At 31.7% G+C, this 15,575-nt stretch overlaps 2 long non-coding RNA genes across 12 annotated transcripts in view; one reads left to right on the top strand and one right to left on the bottom strand.

Moving 5' to 3' along the window:
- LOC127070096 (uncharacterized) overlaps positions 1-9,698 on the bottom strand; it is a 64,748-nt gene extending 55,050 nt beyond the window's left edge. The window contains exons 1-7 of one of the 9 annotated variants that reach the window (XR_007784048.1): positions 9,681-9,695; positions 8,456-8,582; positions 7,811-8,100; positions 7,498-7,669; positions 7,230-7,412; positions 6,947-7,150; positions 983-3,451 (exon numbers count right to left, since the gene is read on the bottom strand). This is a non-coding gene — a long non-coding RNA (uncharacterized LOC127070096). Of the gene's footprint in view, positions 1-982; positions 3,452-4,353; positions 7,151-7,229; positions 7,413-7,497; positions 7,670-7,810; positions 8,224-8,455; positions 8,583-8,611; positions 8,630-9,680 lie in introns of those variants that run through there. The other 8 variants (XR_007784045.1, XR_007784046.1, XR_007784049.1 and 5 more) reach the window with 8 other exon arrangements.
- Positions 9,699-9,851: 153 nt separating this feature from the next.
- Positions 9,852-15,575, top strand: part of LOC127070109 (uncharacterized) — a 64,313-nt gene continuing 58,589 nt past the window's right edge. The window contains exons 1-4 of one of the 3 annotated variants that reach the window (XR_007784115.1): positions 9,852-10,305; positions 14,694-15,015; positions 15,105-15,279; positions 15,363-15,546. This is a non-coding gene — a long non-coding RNA (uncharacterized LOC127070109). Of the gene's footprint in view, positions 10,306-14,120; positions 14,439-14,693; positions 15,016-15,104; positions 15,280-15,362; positions 15,547-15,575 lie in introns of those variants that run through there. The other 2 variants (XR_007784120.1, XR_007784116.1) reach the window with 2 other exon arrangements.

The raw sequence follows: 15,575 nt of genomic DNA on the forward strand, positions 1-15,575 counted from the left end.
TTCGGATAATGCATTCGCAAAATACAAATATTATTTTACTAGAAATACAATAAAATCACTGCTACACTCGGTTATACGTAATAAATAATAAATGATTGCAGAAATATAATTTTTTCATAAGAACTAACTAGTTTAGGGCATAACATACGCCATATAGCGCAATACAATATACGCAACCTTGTATATAGTGCATAATTAGCTCATTCTTTTGTTCTTCGCTCGGAAATAAATTTTCAGAAAAATCTACTCGCTCGTATGAAAGAATTGAATCAGTTACGTGGTGCATTGCTTTGCAAAAGACTTAACTGGCTAGTTGAATGATGCAGTTAAATAATAATAATAAAGTAATTGAATTATATAGCTTATCGTATTATTCAATTGTCTAGTCGCTTTGTTGAGAGGAAAACAAATTAGAAAATTCCTTTTCTTTTTCTTTTTTTTTTTGAAAATGAGACAACAGGTGTGCGTACACACGCACACAAGACCGCGCACTCATTCCCGGCCACTTGACTTGCGCAGATAAGCGCGCACCACATCACACGCAGATGGAGAGAGATAACGAAGGTTTAAAACGACGGTACTCGACGATAAGTAAGGGAGAAAATAATAGGTATATTCTCTATCATTAAATCCCTATTGAAACGTATCAACAGGGTAATTCGCGCTACGCAGCAAATTACTTCGTCTAAATCGCAATATTGTTTATATCAGTACATAGCCATGTACTTATTTACAATTTTTTGTTCGTGGATGATAGTGATAATTGTTCCTTGTCACGTAATAATTGTTCCACACGATCGAATCGATAAAGGAAGTACGAAAATTTACATAAAGACAAAATAGAAAGCGAAGGATTTATGCTTCATTGTGTACTATGCACCTCTCGGCAACTACCCAAAATATCTTGAATAAATTTAAATCTTGTAAAGAATAATAATGCTTTACTTTCAAGGAATAAAGAGGGTAGAAATGATATAAAGTGTTAAACGGATATTTCCTTTTATTCGCAAGATTTAGTTTCCGATGCGATGTTACCACACACATTGCGAAAAGTTGATGTTCCTTACATACACATCGAAAAGAGTCGAGCGCAGAATTCAAGAAATCATTACAGAAAAATATTAATGGCTACTATGTACATCTATTCCTAGCTTAATTACGTTTACTCATAGAGAGAGATACAAATATTTTCGTTAGTTCATTACATTTTTTTACAATTACCTTAAAGAAAAACTTATATAATATATTTTCTTATATACACCTACGTGAATGTAACTTTCATTCTTTGCGGGTGGCAGCGAGAGAGCTTCGATGTTTATTCGTCGGAGTACAAAGGAAAACTAATTCGGTAACCGTCCAAACTAATCATTTATTGACTGTACATGTTGCCAACAACGGCCATTTCAAAATTCGAGTCCAACAGAGAATAAATAAAAATTATCTGATATTCCGTCGGTGTTTCGTGGCGTGTAATGTTTAACGGAATCTACTACTGCTTAAATAGTGGATAGTTTAACTCGTCGTACATTTATATCGTTTAAATGAGTTTAAAATTATCAAAAGTATTAAGTTTGAAGTTTTCACCTTTAAAAAGTGAGGGTAACCGTCAAAGTCATTCCAATGTTCGTTTTTATTGACATTACACGCAGCGATGAAACTCAGATGCAACTATTCCAATATGAAAATCATAAATTATTTAAATTTTAGCTGAAAATTATTTTATGTTATTCGCACGTTACGATCTTCGTAATGTTTAAGCGAATATACTATCGTTTAAATATTACGATTATGAAAATAATTCATTTGTCGATTCTATTATATCTAAAACATTAACTTGAAATATTATAATTATTACTATAATAATAATAATATTCAGTTTATCAAAAATCAAGCAAAAGCATATCAATTCTTCGTTCTTTCGGTAAAAAGATGAAAAGCACAGAATGATTTCTATTTTGATATTATTCCGTATTTACCTTTTATACTCGGCGTCCTTTCGAACGTTTGGTAGCAGCAACAGGGCGGTATTAACGTCGCACAAACGTGGTATATAGTGTAACATATTACATAGTCTCACTTTGGTACACCAAGGAATATATGTAGTGGTATTTGTTTTATCTGAATTTATATAGATCGAGGAACAAATTTCTTGCAAAAGAAATCAAAATTCTATGAAAACAAATGATTCTGATCTTAATTCTTATTTTCAAAATGAGACAACATGTGTCCGTTCACACGCAGATAGAAAGACACACGTATTCCCGTCCACATGTCAGTGCACAAAAGCGTACACAAGAGCACACGTGCATGGAGAGAGGCAATAACAAATCTTTTAATCCGAGAGTAATTAACGATACGTACATGCATTTTCAGTAAGACCCAATCAAAACTTACTAACAAGAGAGTTGGGATTACACAGCAAATTAATTCGTTCAAATTTCGATATTACTAAAAAACGTACACTAAGTATTATAAATATTTTTCTAGTACATATCGTGAATACTATATGAAGAATAATTTGAAACACTGAACTCAAAATTTCTTCTATTGGGATATACTACTCAATTTAAATTGATGAAATAACTATGACGTAAACATGGCCTTAACATTTCTCGTATAATTTAAAAATATTCTCGGGCTAGTATTGTTATCTGGAAAAGCGGTGAGTCTTTATATCGTTCTCGTAGGTTTACTTATGATAGATGATAAACTTTCAGTTCCATCTTAATTTCACTTTGATTCATGTTCCACATGGAACGTCTGACAATCCTTCAACGGTCCTTTCGACTTGAACCTAGCTAAAACTCCCCATCCATGGATTCTTTGAAAAAGGTGTATTCATGAAAAAGGTCTAATCGTACCACTATTCGAACGAATAATGTTACGTCGAATTAAAAGGGATTGGTCGAGAAATTCGTTTCCTCCGAACACATATCCTTTTCGGCCGATTAACAAAAAATTTTAATCGACCTGCGTAAAGCGCATTCAAATGAAATACGTAGAGAAAAAGACGATGTAACGGAAAAAAAATGAATATGGAGAAAGATTCTCTCTGAATTCATATTCCTTATTATTGCGTAATACAGGAAAAGAAATGATAGTTTCAAGAGATAAACAAAGGAGAAATTAATTCTTATTGATAGTCATTTTTAAGTAGATAAATAAAAAAAATTAATTGTCAATAGTCAATATTCTTTAATTAATTTCAAATTATAAGCTGTGAAGGAAAAAGAAAAAAAAAAAAAAAAAAAAAGTAATATGCCGAATTAAAAGATATTGTTCCTTAATAAAAGAGAATCTCAATACCCCTTAATTAATTTCATTTTCGACCTTTCCGTTCGTCTGAGCAATTAATGTGCGTAAAACGTAATAACCATAACTGCCCTGAACCCTTTCGGACGTTAGCTCTCAGCAAATCGATGGTACTTTATCGAGCAAACGTAGTTCACATCTGAAAATATATATCATAATTTTAAAAGCACATAATGTATTATAGAGATGCTTGGTTTATATGAATTCGTAGATATTAAAGAACATATTTTGTTATAAACAGACCAAAATTTTATCCTTTATTATTTTCTACGAAATCTATGATAAGTTTTGAAGAAAATTTTTTACATTTGCATCTCTTTCATCGATGAGATCTCTTGTTTTTTTGCTAGATGATATAACTATCACTTCTATCGTTTTCTTCCGGATTAATATTTATTTTTTCTAACGTGGCTGTATAAACGCCTATTTGAAATTCTTATTCACCGCTTATATCTTATATCATGAGACGTGTGCGTATTTGGACATCTAGCCGATCTTCTAATAAAAAAAAAACAAATATGGAGATAATTGCATTTTACGAAATCACGGAATGATACATAATAATAACATAATACTTTCCTAGTTTTCTGACTAATTATTCGAGGGATCTATTTATACTACTCGAAGCTTCAGTACGAACTGATTTCAGCTTTGAAAATCTCTTTCTCCAGTTTTACGATCGCTTGTTTACTTCATCGAATTTCGCTATATATACAACTTCTTGTTATTATTCTCCTACAGCGAAACAGAGAAGGGCTCATATTGTCGTGAAAACACAACCCACGTTCTCTTTCGTAAGATCGACTGATATTCTTTTCATGTAACTTAGTAATTGAACGATCTTTTGATTTTTTTTATTGTGTCATTTCAATAGAAAACTTCAGAAAAATATGTATTTCTCAAAAAGTTGCGGTGGAAACAATGGTTCTTCAATATACATTAAATTCTTTGCAATATATCATTAAATAATTCTGAGGTTCTCTCGAAGAAGAAAAAGGAAAGAAAGTAATATTACGAAAAAAAAATAAATATGAGACAGGATTTTATTCGAAGCAATATATTTTATTACTATTGCGTAATAAAGAAAAGGATGTCTTTGTTAACTTAAGCAATAGGTATGTGTTTACAAGAAGGAAAGATAACATTGGATGCAATGTTTTCAAAGAATACCAAAGAAGATATACCTTCCGACGAAGAAATATTTTACAAGAGAAGATTTCACAAAAGGAATTTCGTAATACGAAAATAGTAGTATCGTCCATATCCAATAGTAATGGAACACTATTTTTAAATATAACTTGGATTTACGAAAGAGGAAACAAGAATTTTCGTACGTGAGTTAATTTAAATACTTTCATAGCAATTAATTCGATATAACGTTAATAATTGAAATAATCATTAATAATAATGCATTATATCATAATGTAAGTAATAATAATTACAGTTGAAGGTGACATTTTCAAATTAGAAAACCAAACTTTCTGGATTTTAATTCTCTAATTAGAACGCAAGGGATGAGAAATTTCCCCTCTACTGTAATTATGTAGTAACAGTAATATATAATTAATGTACACGCAAAATAATCTCATGAATCTGGGAATCTTTCAATGAAATTGACAATTATTCTGATCTTCTTTAACTGAAATAATCATAAAACTGTAATTATTTATAATATAATTAATTACTACAATAGTGATTATTGTATACTTATGAAAAAGAAGTACGTTCACAGCGGTCTGGACGCTTATCTAATGTGCTTAAAGAGAGCGATAAGAAGGATTTGTTTGTAATAGTACATGAGTATGCCTCGTACGATATAGTGATATTTGATGAAGTAAACAAGTATTCATAAAACTGGGGAAAGAGATTTTCAAAGCTGAGCTCACTTCCTATTGAAACTTCGAGTAGTATAAATAGATCCCTCGACTAATTAGTCAGGAAACCAGGAAAGTATTATATTATTGTTATGTATCATTCCGTGATGTCGTAATATACAATTTGAGACTACCAATCCGTTTACTTATTTACTTCTTTTTTATTAAGAGAATCGCAAAATTTCCAAACACGAGTGAGTTTCGTGCTGTAAGTAATACCGAAGAGGAATTCCAGGTAGACATTTACACGGTTAGAAAAAATGAATATTAATCCGAAAGAAAACGATAGAAGTGATAGTGACGACATCCAACAAAAAACGGAGAGATTTCGTACATAATGCGAGGGATGATAATGTTGAAAAAGAATTGATTCAACACTTATCATAGACATCGTAAAAAACTATAAAGTACAAAATATTAATTTTTTTGCAAAAATATACGATCCTCCATGTCTACAAATTCCCCTGTTAACGAGTATTGATCGGAATTTAACGATCTGCGCGTACGCAATACCTTCTCTCATAGCTACTGTCCAGCCTTATCATATTAAACGATTTATTATTACCTCCATCCGTGCACGTACGCGTTTACGTACGCGAGTCAAGTGGGCGGGAATGAGTGCGCGTGTCAACGTACACTTGCTCCCTTATTTTGAAAAGAAGAAAGGTATTTCTTCATTAGTCTTCCTTTCATCAAACAAAGCAGACAATTCCATAAAACGACTAGCGGAATAATTCAATTATCCATTTAGCTGAACGATTTAATTCCCTGATTAAGTCTTCTGCAGATCGATGTAGTAGGAAGAATGGATTCTTCCATATGAACGAATACATTTTTTTAGAAAATTACCTCCTATTGGAGAATGCAAAATAATAACCCCGTTATAATTCTAGTTATCTTAAATTTCCTATATTATGTTCCAAATCAATTGATGTCTAAGAATATAGTCCATAACTCTGCACAATATGTAACTGTATTGTCAAACAATGAATCTACATAGGTAATTAAATGGTACAGCTAAACTTCAATTATCTGCTTGGTCTGATGAAAGAAAAGCAAATGAAAGAATTATTTCCTTATATTCAACATAAGCCAGCAGTTAGACGCACCCACGAACACAGAACAGCATACTCCATCCCGGCCACTCGACTGACGCAGATAGATGCGCACGCAGATGAAGAGAGTTAATAACGAAAGATTTAAAAGGAAGGTACTTAATGATAAGTAACGGAGAACGTATCACGGACATTCATTGTTACTAAATCCTTTTCAGAACGAATTAAATGGGCAATTCGCGCTACTGACCAAATTACTTCGTCCAATTTCAAAATTTATGGAAAACGCTAATTAAATATTACGAATATTTTTTAAATAGATGTGAATATCATGACAAACAAATTGGAATATAAAATTCAACGTTTCTCTCGTTTTAATTATATCGGATGATTACTTAATTTAAATCAATGGAATAACGATGACGTGAACGTGGACTTCCTATTTCACGTTTAATTTAAAAGTATTCCACTGCTAGTCATTATTTCCAAAAACGGTGAATCTTTTGGTTATTCCTGTCTGTTAAATTATTCTGTATTATATACATCCCGCAGTTTCATGTCAAGTCCCCTTTGATTCTTGCCTCATGGGAAACTTCGGAGGACCTTTCAATAAATCTTTCCGAGTTCAATCGAATATACGCTCCAGCTAAAGCCGCTCACGTTTGGATCCTTTGAAAAATGTAAATCTCTCCCATTTCCTCTTACCGCTGTTCCAAGCTTCATAAAACAGCGCCATATTGGTCTTTCCAAGCTTCGTCGTCAAGCACAAATGTTTTTTCTTCTTTTTCCTCTTCTTAAGTATTCTCAATCAGATAACGCATACATGAACAATAGCTAACGATGTTTCTTCCTTGGTTAGAATTTCCAACTGCTTTTTAAACCACTCTTCTGCATTCACGATCCAATGCGCTGTATTATAACAGATGAAATTAACATAGAAAATTGGATAAGATACGTGACGAGTTACTTATATCTGATCTCTTCGTACCTCGTTTATTTAAATTCAATATTGAAGTCGATGGTTGTTATAGTATTGTTCTAGCAATAGTAACATGTTGCTTTCATACACCAGATAATTAGCTTCCTCTCTCACCAACTTGGGTTTCAGATTATTGGCAAGATTTGTAATAAACTCGTAAGCAGCATCAGCTTCCTCCGCCGTTTTTACCATCTGACACATTAAATGACGAATAACAAGTAACGCACAATTCTATAAAAAAAAATAGAGGAAATTTTGTTCATTTATTATTATTTACCTCCTCTCCTACATCAAGCATTTTGTTTCCTATATCGAATATTCTTTATTACAGCAGTTGAAAATTATACGGATTCTTGATTTATATTGAAATAATACCTTTAAAATTGCTTAAGGTAAGAGACCTAATAACCCACTCATCGATAGAAATACTCTCGTCGCCATGATAAAATCTGTGTAAAAATTCAATAAATTTTCATAAAATGTACCTATGATATAGAATTTATATTCCATATTACACTTTAGAATAAAATATCTATATCTTATCTCTAAAATATCTTAATATTTGATAAACACAGCACTGATTGATTTACCATTTAAACATAAGACTGAAGAGAAAAACGTTTTCCTTTCCTAATCTGGTTGACGGTCGGATATTTGTCTTATCCAAATAGGACATATCGTCTGATGTAAGGAAAAACAAGAAGTACCGATGTACGTGTGTTTCATTTCAGATGTCGAATGTTTAATTATCACGTTGAACGTAGAAATCCATGTATCTTCTTTGAACGTAATTATAATTCAGATATCGGTCAACTAGGCTCCTCTGCAATAATTCTGGGCTCTTGGAACTGCTTTCATCTTCGTTTAGTCTTGTATATCTCTGAAATAAATTAAAATTCTTAGATTGGTGAAGACTTAGGGTAGACGTTCAATTGTTCATTGAAATTGTCCAGTCATCAAAGGTAAATCGGGCCACGCCATTTTTTGCGATATAAAGTACATCCTACGAGAAACAAGAAAATAATAATTAGGATGTTATTGATCATAAAAATCAGTTTCATTTTCGTAATATAGTATTGAAATTTTATAATAAATTACTAACGAATACAGATAAATTTACTTTATATCGACAAGGAACAAAAGACAAGAAAGAAGGAAGAAATTCTACCGTTTGAATTGCTTGTCAGTTAGAATTTGCGACGTATGAAGTATATACGTGATAATTAAGCACTTACTTACGTATTACTCGTTCAACAATTATCGAAAGGATGACTTCTGCAAGCGAGTTCCCTTCGCAAATCGCCATGTTAGATGACTGAGGTAATTTCTGAAGCCATGCGCGATGGAAAGGGTTATTACATTCTATGCAGATAATCAATACCACGTATTACCTGATAGAAAGAGCCGAAAAGACGCGGTACGGGAGGAAATAAATTTTACAATGTACTCCCATTAATTGGACAATAATTTTTTTTTTACCTTCCATTCCTTTCTCTATTTTAACGCTTTTTTCTTTAAAATTTACATATAGAAATTATATAAATAATTTTGCTAATCGGCTATTAATTTTTTCCCGCTTCTATCGTTAAAAATATTCATCTATAAGTATTAATTTGCAGCAAGAAATATTCCTTAAAATTTGTTTCGTAATATTACGTTCTATTCTCTTTGTATTAATTAAGTTAACAAGCTTCTTTCTTTTTTTATTACATAGTGATAATGAATATGTATTACATTAAATCATTCGTATTATTTATTTTCCTTTTCGCGTAATCCATTTGAATGCGTTTTACGCCGGACAATTACAAATTCCTATCCCGCCGTCGAAAGAACCGGAAATTATAGTAGTGGGGGAAACGGATTTGTCGACCAATCTCTTTTAATTCGCCTTACTACTGCCCTCTCCAATTAATTACCATAAGAAATAATCCACCATATAGCATAATTACATATTGCAATGATTGCTTTTGTTTTGATTAATTCATCGCACTCTACCAAGGGATAATATTAAATGAAAAGGAATAAATTTTTCGTTGTCATTTTTTCATAATAAAAATATCTTGTGAACATTATTGCCGACATTTTTAATTACCACCTGACTAACTTTGGCCAAAAATGTTATTTATGCAAACAATTCTTTCTTCCAATTTCTTTTTTCATAATAAAAATTGTATAATCGGCGAAATGATCGTTATGAGAATTATCTAATCGTCTTTTGAAACTTTCAGTTTGTCCTTAAAATTCATCCAAAGTGACGTGCTGTTTTATGTTATAGGTCGAATTTGAAAAAATGAGAAAAAGAAACGTTTCGTTCGATTTATATTGTATTAGTTAAGTTTATCCACGTTTTTCAAAATTTTTTTAATGTTTCTAGGGAATAACAAAAATCATCATGCTGAAAACAATAGCAAGGCACTTCCTTTTGAAATAAAGACGGTGACTCTAACTTATCCGTAATACCTTGTATAACGTGTTCGTCAGATGATCGATATTAAACAGAAAGAAAAATAGGAAGACAAAACTTATAATGGTCACGACGAAGAACTTTCTCGAAATCGAAATAGTTCTGTTTCACTATGCTACTCTCGAATGGTGGTACGAGGCTAGGGAATATACTCCTTTGAAAGGATCAGAAGGTAAGCGGCTTCGGTCAGAGGGTATAATCGATTGAGTCCGGAAAGGTCCTTCGAAGGGACATCCAATGGTTCGTGCGGATCGTGGGTCAAAGTGAAATTTTTACTTTAATGAGGGTATATTCCTTTGTAAGAAAGAAGATTTCTTCGCGGAATGTTTTTTGATTACATCTTGTTCCACCCTCAAAAGAATTCAAAGCAGTCGAAAAGGGAAAATGGAGATCAATCCTAACGTTAACAGTGTTCTTGGATATCGAACTAATGTTAATTTGGATAGCATTTAGTTAGAAAGTTATATATACCGTAATAATATTTATTTCAATGCCATGAGTGAGATTAGGAACGGCAAAGAAAATATTAAGGCGATTAACATTATTCCAAAAAAGATTTGCGAATCCATGTCGAAGATGAAGAAGAAGAAAAAGGTGATACAGGGGATGAAGAAGTGGAAGGTGATTGTAAATATTATGTTCACGTTTAAAAATACCGAAATGAATTTAAGATAGGTTTAACTTTTGGAATGATTAAACCTGTAGATGTACAAAAGATTTATCGATTTGTTCCAAGTTTACGTCACCTCGTCATGGTTACTCCATCAAATTAAATTAAGTAATCATTCGATTAAATTGAAAGTAGATGAAATGTTGAATTAATTTTCTTAATTGTTTGTCCTAACATTCGTATCGTGTACTGAGAAAATATTCATAATATTTCATTTACATTCGATTAAATTGAAAGTAGAAGAAATGTTGAATTAATTTTCTTAATTGTTTGTCATAACATTCGCATCGTGTACTTAAAAAATATTCAGAATATTAATTTACGTTTTAGAGTAATATTGTAATATCAACAAATTTATTTACTGCGTAGCCAGAATTCTCTTGTTAATACGTTTTAATAGGCAATTGATGAAAATGCATTTGCGTATTACAATTTCCCATATGTATCGTCGCGTACCTTCGAATTAAACGATTCGTTATTATTTCTCTCCATCCGTGAGTGCTCTTATGCGCGCTTGAATATGCCAGTTCAAGTGGAAGAAATGAGTGCTCGCTCCTTTGAGCGTATATTTCCAGTCTGATTTTGTAGATAGGAAAAATATTTTTTCATTTGTTTTCCCCTTATCAAACCATACAGACAATTGGACGATACGACTGGCTGTATAACTCAATTAGATTTTAAATCCATTATCTAATTACCTGCACATTTAATTAAGTCTTCTGCAGATCGATGTACCACGCCTGTTTCAGTTCTTTCATTCGAACGACTGCATTTTCCTAAAAATTTACCTCTTATTGGAAAACTTAAATGAATGATCCAATCGTACTTCTTCTTATCAAATACTTGATATATTATGTTCTAAACTAGTTAGTTCCTATGGAAATATTATATTTCTGCAGTCGTTTATTTCTTTTTACGTGTAACTGTGTATAGCAGTGATTTATTATATTTTACGTAACATAATATTTGAATTTTCCGAATTTATCATCGGAATGATTTAACTTCTCAATGAGCGGACAGATAACACTGACGTAATACTTGGTTAGTCATTACTTATCGACATAGTAGAAATCTATTATAATTTGTTCAAGCTATCGTTATTCGATCAACCATCCGACTTAAAGCATATCATAAAAGTGTTGTAAGAAGATAGCTTTTCCATAAGATTATCTTCCATTTTGAATATAATCTTCCGAGTTTTATTTTCTATGGAATGCCAACGTCCTGTTCTCGAAAAAAGAATAAATGTGGATTAGTAAATAGCAAAATAATTCGATTCTTACAAAGTAAAATGATCGAAATTTATTAGTATAAAGAGTGATCGATAGGGGAAATCAAATGGAATAAAAGATATAAAAAAAAATGTTGTGCATGGAAAAAAAAAGAACACAGTATACGGAATATTGAATAAATAGAAGTATGATTTGATAATTTTTATAATTCTCCAACAGGGAGTAAATTTTTATGAAAATGTAGACGTTCCTATATAAGAACTGAATCAGTTACGTGGTACATCGCTCTGGAAAATACCTAACAGGTTAATTAAGTCATGCATCTAAGTAGATAACTAAATTACACAGGTTATCGTATTATCGAAATGTATGCTTGGTTTGATTAGAGGAAAACAAATGAAAAAATACCTGGCATATTTTCAAGATACGCGAGAAGTTATACGCACACGCGCCCATAGAATCGCACAATCATCCCGTCCATTTGAATAAGCTCACGCATGCGCAAAAGTACGCACCCAGATGGAGAGAGATAATAATAACACGAATATAATAATAATAACACGTTCAATATGAAGGTACTTGACGATATATATAGGGGAAAATATTACGCACCTGCAGATCATTATACCTCGAATGAATCATTAAAACGAGAATGCGAGATAAGCAGCAAATTAGTTGGTCGAAATCCCTATATTATTGAACACGTACATTAAATATTATAAACATTATTTAAGTGCATATCGTGAATATCATGATAACCAATTTGGAAGATTGAACTAAAGAATTCTCCTCTTTTCAATTATATTAAGTAATTATTTGAACTGACTATGACAATCACTTTAATAATTAGTTTAACAAATGGTTTAAATAATTATTTAAGCCGGTATAACGTTGATATGATGACGCAAACGTACACTGAATATTCGACGTATAATTTAAAAGAGTTCCCTGGCTAACATTAATATCCCGAAAAACGGTGAATTTTTTAATCGTACATGCAGAATTAATCATTTTCAAAGATAAACCTTGCTGAATACCATTTCAATTCCATTTTAATCCAGATTCCGTTTGCAACAGCGAACTGTTCTTTGACAAATATCACTCAACACATTCGATTACATCCTCTAAATAAAGCCTTTTTTTAAATTCTTAAAGTTTGGATCCTTTCAATTAGATATATTCCTTTTCCTCCTATAACCCTTCGAATGTAGCTTTATAAAACAATGCCATATTAACCTCGTCAAGGATTTTTGTCACTGCCTTTATAAATGTTTTGTTTTCTTGCTGGTTAATTTCGATCATGTAATGAAGATGGTGTGGAAATCAATACTACGGTTCACGTAAAGACTAGGACGATGTTTGAACAGGAAGCGTGCTGGGTTTGAAAAAAGCCTTCTTTCCAAACCCAGCACGTCGATTGATAATATGACAAGGAAGCTCTAAAACGTTTTGGAAACTATTGATGACTTTAGATAATAGAATACTGCCGATCGATACTATGTATTTCATTATCCAAACATAAGATATATGGATATACATTTTCTTTTCTTCCTTTTTTTATATTCGAGTTAAAATATAAGGCGTCATATCACTGGCTAAGAACTGTAACAAAAAAGTAAAAATGTTAATGCACAACGCTTCCGATGATAACATCCGACAACTTCGAAATTTAAATGATTGGCACTCCATGACAGGTGAAGAATTTGAAACGATCATAATGAAATATATAATGGATCATAACGAAAAAGCAAATACTTCTCATGCTGAGAAATTCACCAATGATATTATTTTTAATATGACCAAAAGAAATAGGGAAAACAATATTTTTTGCATGAGAAACATTTTTGGTCGATTTTGACAGATAGCAATCAAAAAATGTATAATTACGTTCACAAGATATTTTTATTATGAGATAATATCAACAAGAAAACTAATTTTTTTTTTTTTAATCAGTATTAATCTTTTGTAGGGAGAGATCGATAAAGTTGAAGCAAAAGACCATGTTGAAATACGCAGATATACAAAGTCGATTATACCATATGATAATTAAGAAGGGAAAAATATTCGTCGAGAAATCAATTTCCCCTTAATCCATGTCCCATTAGGCTCTTTCGGCTCGTTAGATCGCGTAATAGGAAATTTTAATCGACTTACGTAAGTCGTGTTCAAATGAAATACGTAGGAAAAAGGTAATATCACGAAAAAAAAAATTGTCTTCCCTGAATACAATCTTCATTACAACGTCATAAAAAAAGAGAGATGTGTAAAAAAAGACAGTGTTAACTTAAGTAATAGAAGAAGAATAGAAAATAATATTACGAAAAAAATTGTCAAACAATATTTTTTACTCAAAATTAATTTTTATTGATATATACTTTTAACCTCAAGAACAGGAAGAAATTTTCAAAATTCTTTAGTTCACTTCTAATTTCAGACTGTAAAAAGTAGGAACGAAAGAAGAACATAGAAAAAAAGAATAATTATTTATCGAATCAATAAATATCAATAGAGAAATTCATTTCCTCAGAGCTTATGACCTTTTCGGTTCTTTCAATCGTATGATAGGAAATATTGATTAACCTACATAAAACCCTGTGCAGAGGGTTCCCTCATGGTCGTTAGGTAAACTACCCAAAGCGATTTGTGGGGTATGAATTGCCTGTAAGAATATGGCGATAAAGCTGTGCGTCATTCCTTCGGAATTTGTCGAACTAGAAATACGTGAGCGAGTGTCGTACAAGAAATATTTGTTACGTGTGTACTTCATACGTTCCAAAGGGTAGTTTTACAAGGAGTTCAAGCGGTGGAAACAATTTCTTCGTTTTCACTAGTCTTGTGTTTCTGTTATCAATGTAAGGTGAATTTATCTGTAGGCATTAGTATGTAATTTATTATAAAATTTCAATTATATATTATGGAAATAAAACTGATTCTCGTGATCAATACCATCTTAATTATTGTTTGTTGCTTTTCGGAAAAGATACTTTACATCACTTAAAATGGCGTAATCCGATTTGCCTTCGATAACTATACATGCATACTATTAGATGAACAATTGAATGTCTATCGTAAGTCTGAACTAATCTACGAATTTTAAATTGTTTCAGAGATATACTAAAGGAAACGAAGGCGGAAGCAGGAAAAGTTCCAATAGCTTGCAAGTATTACAAAGGCCCGAGTTGACGGATATTTGAATTATAATTCCAAACAAGATATACGAAATTTCACTACCTCGTGTTAATGAAGTATTCTATATCCGAAGTGAAACATATTTACTTTGGCCTATTCTTCCTTATATCCGGCGATAACTCCTACATGGATAGTACAAATGCAATCAATCAGATTATGATATGAAAACGTTTTTCTGTTTCTTCTTATATTTCAGTGGAAAATCAGTCAATGGTTTGTTTATCGAATTTTAGAGATAAGGTACAAGTTTGTTGTTCTTAAATGTACTGTCGAATATAAAATCTGTATCATAGGGATGTTTTATAATAATTTATTGAATTTTTACGCAGATTTTATGATAGCGACGAGAATATTTCTATTAATGAGTTGGACATTAAGTCTCTTAACTCTAGCTGGCATATATGTATTATATTAATGTGTATAATTCAAGAACCCATATATTTTTCACCTTTGTAAAGAAGAATATTTGATATGGGAAGCAAGATGTTCGATGAAAGAGAGGAGGTGAATAATAATATATGAATAAAAATTTCAATATTTTTTCATAGAATTTTGCGTTACATGTCATTCGTCATTTAATGTGTCAGATCGTAAAAGGGGCGGAGGTAGCTGACGCTGCTCACGAATTTATTAAAAAACTTGTAAACGATATGGAACTCAAGTTGATGAGAGAGGCACCATATTATCCGACGTATAGAAGTAAACATGTTGCTACTGGTAGAGCATTACTCTAGCAACCATCGACATCAATATTGAATTTTAATAAACGAGGTACGAAGAGATCAGATATAATTAACTTG

This window comes from Vespula vulgaris, chromosome 17, assembly GCF_905475345.1.
Source record: "Vespula vulgaris chromosome 17, iyVesVulg1.1, whole genome shotgun sequence".
In the NCBI taxonomy this organism is placed as follows: domain Eukaryota; kingdom Metazoa; phylum Arthropoda; class Insecta; order Hymenoptera; family Vespidae; genus Vespula; species Vespula vulgaris.